This window comes from Lathyrus oleraceus, chromosome 7 (assembly GCF_024323335.1).
Source record: "Lathyrus oleraceus cultivar Zhongwan6 chromosome 7, CAAS_Psat_ZW6_1.0, whole genome shotgun sequence".
In the NCBI taxonomy this organism is placed as follows: Eukaryota; Viridiplantae; Streptophyta; class Magnoliopsida; order Fabales; family Fabaceae; genus Lathyrus; species Lathyrus oleraceus.
Window position 1 is genome coordinate 159,147,310 of NC_066585.1, and position 6,580 is coordinate 159,153,889.

Below are 6,580 nucleotides of genomic sequence, written 5' to 3' on the forward strand. Positions count from 1 at the left end.
AAATGTGACCAGGCAGGTGGTTGTGAATTTTATTAAGAATCAACTCATATGACGTTATGGTGTTCCAGATAAGATCATTAATGATAATGGATCTAACTTGAACAACGGGATGATGAAAGAGCTGTGTAGCGAGTTCAAGATTGAACATCATAATTCTTCTCCTTACAGACCCAAGATGAATGGGGTTGTTGAAGCTGCTAATAAGAACATCAAGAAAATTATCCAAAAGATGGTTGTTACGTACAAAGATTGGCATGAGATGCTGCCATTTACTTTGCATAGTTATCATACATCTGTCCGCACTTCAACAGGGGCAACCCCTTTCTCCCTTGTATATGGCATGGAGGTTGTGCTCCCCGTGGAGGTTGAGATCCCATCAATGAGAGTCTTGATGGAAGCCAAGTTGACTGAGGTTGAATGGGTTCAGAGTCGGTATGACCAACTGAATTTGGTTGAAGAGAAGAGATTAACTGCCATGTTTCATGGTCAGTTATATCAGCAAAGGATGAAGAAAGCCTTTGATAAGAAGGTCAAGCCTCGTGTGTTCCGAGAAGGTGACCTTGTGCTCAAGAAAGTCTTGTCTTTCGCGCCCAATTCCAGGGGAAAGTGGACTCCAAACTATAAAGGTCCATATGTTGTTAAGAGAGCCTTTTCAGGCGGCACTTTGATACTTACAACTATGGATGGGGAGGATTTCACTCGTCCTATGAATTCAGATGCAATCAAGAAATACTTCGCCTAAAAATAAAAATAAAATAGCTCGCTAAGTCGAAAACCCAAAAGGGCGGTTTAGGCAAAAATGAGCGCCTCGGTGGATTGAAAACCCGAAAGGGCGATCCAGGCAAAAGTTAGAGACATATAAAAAAATGAATATATATATCCCGCTAGATTGAGTATCTCACCCTGGGGCAATCTAGGCAAAAATTTGGGATTTGGCAAGTAACTGCATCTTGACAAGACTTTGTTCTATAGCTGTCATCTGCCAAAGGATTCTCGCTCAGTCATCGTCAACTGAGGCTTCAAATACATTGGATTCAGAGTTGGTGGAGAAAGGATCATTATGTTCAGTGTAGCCCTTTTTCCAATATATATCACCAATTTCAAATTTGTAAAGATCCATGGAGTCTTGCCATTTGCAGACTACCATTCCATCAAATAAATTTGAGTCTTTATCCAATTCTTTGTCCTCTTATTTGTTTCTGTTCAACAAATGTTTGCATGTTTTAATTGATAAATATCATTGTTATAAACAAATAAATTTTTTGATAAATTGTTTTTAAACAAAGTGAACATTCACAATGACTCAAAGGATAATTGAAATGTCTTAAGTGCTCTCCCAAGGATAGTATGATCTCCAAAAGGGTAAGACATTTGTTCATATTTCTAGCATCATCTTTCAGGTTTGTCTCCTCAGTGAGCGTATGAGAAAGTGATACACCACCCAGATCCCCTGAGAGTTTGGGGAACAATACCAATCCAGTGAGGCTGGATCTAGCATCTATGTTATCAATTATATGGTTGTCATCCCTTGTGTGGATTGACCTAAAATCCCTTATAGATTGATAAATTGACATGCTATCTTCTTCGAGGAAGTTGATTTTCCCTCATTCAGATTGGAAATCCCCCGGAGAGTGAGCAGGAAATCCCAGCATGAATGGATTTTTTTAACAAGTTGGTTGTAGCTTATCCCCCAGTGGATTCGCATACATTGATCTCCAACAGGTTTTCCTATAGTTCATCCTCAGTAGGGTTGCTCCCATTAGACTTCCCAGTTTGGTTACCAGCAGGTTATTCCCAGCTAATCTTCTGCAGGTTGTTCTTGGTCCAGTCATCAGGATTTGTCCCCTAGTGGAGTTGCCTGATTAGAGCCTGTTTGTTGCTGCTTCCTCCTTCTTGGATATTTTTTCTCTTAGTAGAGCGGGTGATGAAAATGATTATTTTCTATCCCCAGCAGAGCGTTGTTTTCCTTCTCCTCGGTAGAGATTGTTTCTCCAACATTATGGGGAATTGTGATTAGTTTTTGGAACTTTTGTTTGGTGGTTATTCCCCACAGAGTTTCATACCTTTCCTTGATAATTTCCCTAGTAGAGTTGCTTTTACGGTGGATCTTATCCATGGACAGCCTCCCTAGCTAAGGCTTTACTTGATTATAGTTCGGCATTGGAACGTCTGAGGAGGACGTGTTGTCTTTTTCCCCAACGAATTGACTGGTTCTCCTTCTCCATATCAGCGATATTTCCTTTTGTGATTAGAAGTGAATGTTGTTTGATGTGCCTTAGTTCGGTGGTTGTTCCCCACAGAAGTCCACATCACCCCCTGATAAGATCCCCGGTAGATTTCTTATCTGACTGATCTTATCTTTATCTCTGCATTCTGTTGGAAGATCCCCAGCTTTTGGTGATTGTGATCCTCTGCTTGTTCCCCTAGAAGTAGTCTTTGTTCCCGGCAGCGACTCTGTTTGATCCTCAACTTTGGTCTTTATCCCCTGCAGAGATCAGAGTTTCCTGGTATTTGTTGCCCCCATCAGATTGGACGTTCTTCAGTGGGCCTGGCTTTCTCTTTTGAGATGTAGTACCGGATGTCTGTCCATTGTTTCTAGGACCTGTTTGTGTTAGATATGTCTGTTTATCAGCATTGATCATGCATAAACCACGCATATACATGCATAATTATAACATTCAAATATTCATGTTGCATTCTTTGCCATATATCTTTGTTTGTAGTCTCTTGTTATTTGGTGATATACATTTCCCCAAGCAAATGTTTGTGTCTGATCTCTCCATACAAAGTCAGCCCCATAGGCAGAAAGTGTCTATCCTTTCTTCCATATTCCCCATTGAGTTATGTCCTCGTGGATGATTATTATTTCAGTTTCCTCCCAAAATATGTATTGGAATGGAATTTCTCCCCTGAGTTATATCCTCATAGGGTTGAGTCTTGTTTCATTGTGTCTCTCTAGTTTGTCCCTAGATTGATTGCTCTTATTTTTTCCCCTGCACTTCCCCGTAGTTTAGATGAATGATTGCTCAGTAACCAGTAATTCTCCATCTTTTCCCCGACGGAGTTTCTGTGGCCTTCTACCCTGTAACCGGTAGTTGTAAGTCCTATTTCTGTGGTTTTCTACCCAGTAACCGGTAGTTGTAAACCCCACTTTATCCCCTTGCAGAGTTAACCCTTGATGTTGATCATCCTAACCGATGACGGTTACTCTCTTCTGTGGTTTTCTACCCAGTAATCGGTAGATGTAATCCCCTCCTTGTTGGTTATCTTTATCCAATATTCGGTATTGATATTCCTTTGTTTTGAGTATACCACCTAGTATCCGGTGATATATCTCTTGGATAATTTCTCTGATCAAGCAATTTATCCCCGGCGAGTCATCTTTCATTTACCCTTTTGTTGGTAATGATTGTTTCTCCCCTTTGATTGGTCATCATTATATACCCAGTAACTGGTTATGGATAATCTTCCATGCGAGTATGTTATCTATGTTCTGACGGTAATAGATAATATATCTCATGCGCTCTTCAGTCGAAGTCTTTTTCTTCCCTAGTCGAGTAAGATTCGTATTTCCTTATGGAAACGAATGTCCATCCTGTAATTGAGTCTGCTTTTTCAGCCCTCCTTTCGGATGATGAGTGTTTTAGGAATATTCCCCAATTCACGCCTGGTTGGTCACCTATTATATTCCTAGTAACCGGTATCCCTGGTGTTCCTTCCTTCTGCTCCCTATTATGACTTTTTGTCCACTTTTGGAGTCAGATTTCCCTGAGTTGAATTATACCTCTTTAGGTTTTCCTCAGATGTTTTGGATGATTGATATCTCTCACCCTTATACCGGTCTTAGATATTCTTTCTTCCTGAGCGTGTTATTCCCTCACCCTTATACCGGTGTTTTGATCACATGTCTCTTTGAGCTTATTACCCAGTAACCGGTAATATCTCATTTGTTGTTTCCTCAACTCAGTCCTTTATGGATGTTCCCAGCCTTAGTCCCTTGGCGTATTTTCACCATCCGAGTCTGGATTTTTATCCGAAGTATCCTTTGTGGATAGTTTGTTGTATTGGCATATTCCCCAATACATGCATCTTTGCGTCAACTCGAGTCTTTCCATTGATTTATTTTCATGGAATCCCTTCGTGTCTCTCAGCAAATTTTAAGTCGTGACCTGCTCACGCATTTTATCCCCTTTATTCCCCAGTAATGTCCTTAGAGTCTCTGTCCAATTTATGAGTGTATTACTCATATGGATTTTCAAGTTTCTCCTGACTTCTTTTATCCTTTGTGGACACATATCCCCACAGAGTAGTAACTTCTGCATACATACATTTGCATCATGAGGTCTCTTAGGGACCAAAATTCGTCTCTTTGTTATTATTTAAGCCCATTCTACCTCGTCGAGACGAAGATTTTAGCCTTCATATCTCCGGCTAGAATGACCTTAAATAGGGGCGTCTGTAAGACCCTTATTTTGACCATAAGATCCCTCATGGCATCATATCATTGCACACTGCATTTGGCTCAAGGATTATAGCATCTTGGCTCCTTAACCCTTGGGTTGGGACTTGTGTGAGTTGGTTTGAGACCACCAAGCATGCTTGAATTGTATATTATTGCTCTTCTTGTTTTGTTTACTAACCGAAAGCACAAAAATATGTCACTAACTTTGTTTGTTTTGAAGCTCAAGCAATCATGTGATCCAAGGCTCATAGGAGGCCCCTATGCTCAAAGAATGGTCAGATGAAAGTGAAAGCAAGCATGACAATATTTCACAAATCTCTCAATCATCATATATGCCTCCCAAGCATCTCAATTTGTCAATTTGATCAAGATAAATCAACAGGCTTGAGGATTGTTTCCCAAGGAAACCCTAATTCAACTATGCATTGACTGTGCCTTGCTCATGAAGCAACCTCCACCCATGACCAAATAAAATTAAGGGAAGTTATTTCATTCATCATTTCATGCATATATGAGCTTATGTGAGTGTCCTCAATCATCAATTCATCAATATTTGAAGTTTGGACTTGAGAAGTTGATCAGTCAATTCATCTAACTATTTTGAAATCCACTGAGCCCTAACTTTTGATGTGTTTATCAAATGAAGATGACCCAAAGAGAAAACATGTTCTTAAGAACCATATGAACAACTTTCATGTTCATCAAAAGTTCATCTGAAGCATTTAAGGTCATCATTCATTTCAAAACATTATAGATCATTTTGATTGAAACCCTAATTTTGGGTCAACTTCCCAAGGACCTAACTCACTCATTTTTATGATTTTGAGGTGGGATCAAGTGAATTGGAAATGTTACGATGTATAATTCAATTGTTATGTTGGACAAAATTTCAAAATCCTAAAAGAAATACATGTGATAATACAAAACACTATAGGTCACTTTGGACCAAAGCCATTGAAATGTGAAAATGTCCAACTTCAACTGCCCATAACTTTCTCATCAAAAATAAAAATGATGCAAAATTTAAGTCCAAATTGACTGTCTTGAAACTATCTACAACTTTGATGTTGAAGGTTTTGTCATTTTAAACTTTCATCGTTGAAAATAAAGGGCTTGAAGTTGGTCCATTTTGGCAAAATTTCCATATGCATGTTTTGTACATTGAACTTCATGGCCTGTTTTGAATAATTTCCAAACTCCAAATGGATTTTTGTTCAACATAACATTTGTTCCTCATTTGCACGTCCAAAACACTTCAATTGCACTTCAGCTTGCATTTGCAATCAAGTTTGGGCCTCACATGCGCCTGTACAAGCCCATGCATGGAGGACCCAAGCTCATGCACACATGAAATTTCCATTGCTTGCATCATCTCTTGCTATAAATACACATGTCTGGCTTCATTCAAGAAAAACCTCAAGGCGCCTGAATTACTGCAGAACTGAATCCCTAACCTTCACTCAAAGGAATTTTGCTTTTCTCTTTCAATTTTCAAGTTCAATTTTCAACTACACTGGTTGATCATTGAGCTTTAATTCCTTAGCCTATCCTCTTTGCCATCTCAAGAACACACTGCATCAAAGAATTGGAGGAGATCTTGCCATTGAAAGTTGCACTTCAAAGGTTGTTGTTCAAACTTTTTTGATTCGAAACTCCTTGGATCTTGCTCATTTCATGTGTTTGTTGGTACCCATGAAGTCCTCATGTGAGAGGCATTTGATATGTGCATTTAATTTCTTGAATTGAGCAAACTCAGATTGAACTCCATAATTTTCTATCTCAGATTTCTCCTCCTATGAGAGTCTAGAGTAGAAACCAATGGCACAGGGGTGATGTACATCACCCTAGCATTCCAATGATATAAGGATCGTGCATTTTAATGAGGTTTTGAAAACCTGCAAATCTTGGCCGGAACGGTGAGTCTCGCCGGAGAAGACGGTGGTGTACACCACCGTCCCCACGTGGATGAGCTTTGGACCATTGGATTTCATTTCCAGATTTAATCCCAGCCTTTGGATGTTATGACTTTATTAAATGCTTTGTGTTTCGCTTTGATTGGATCCACACCATGAGCGCGCGTCTGAGAACCTTAGGATTGGCCACGTCAATTAATGAATG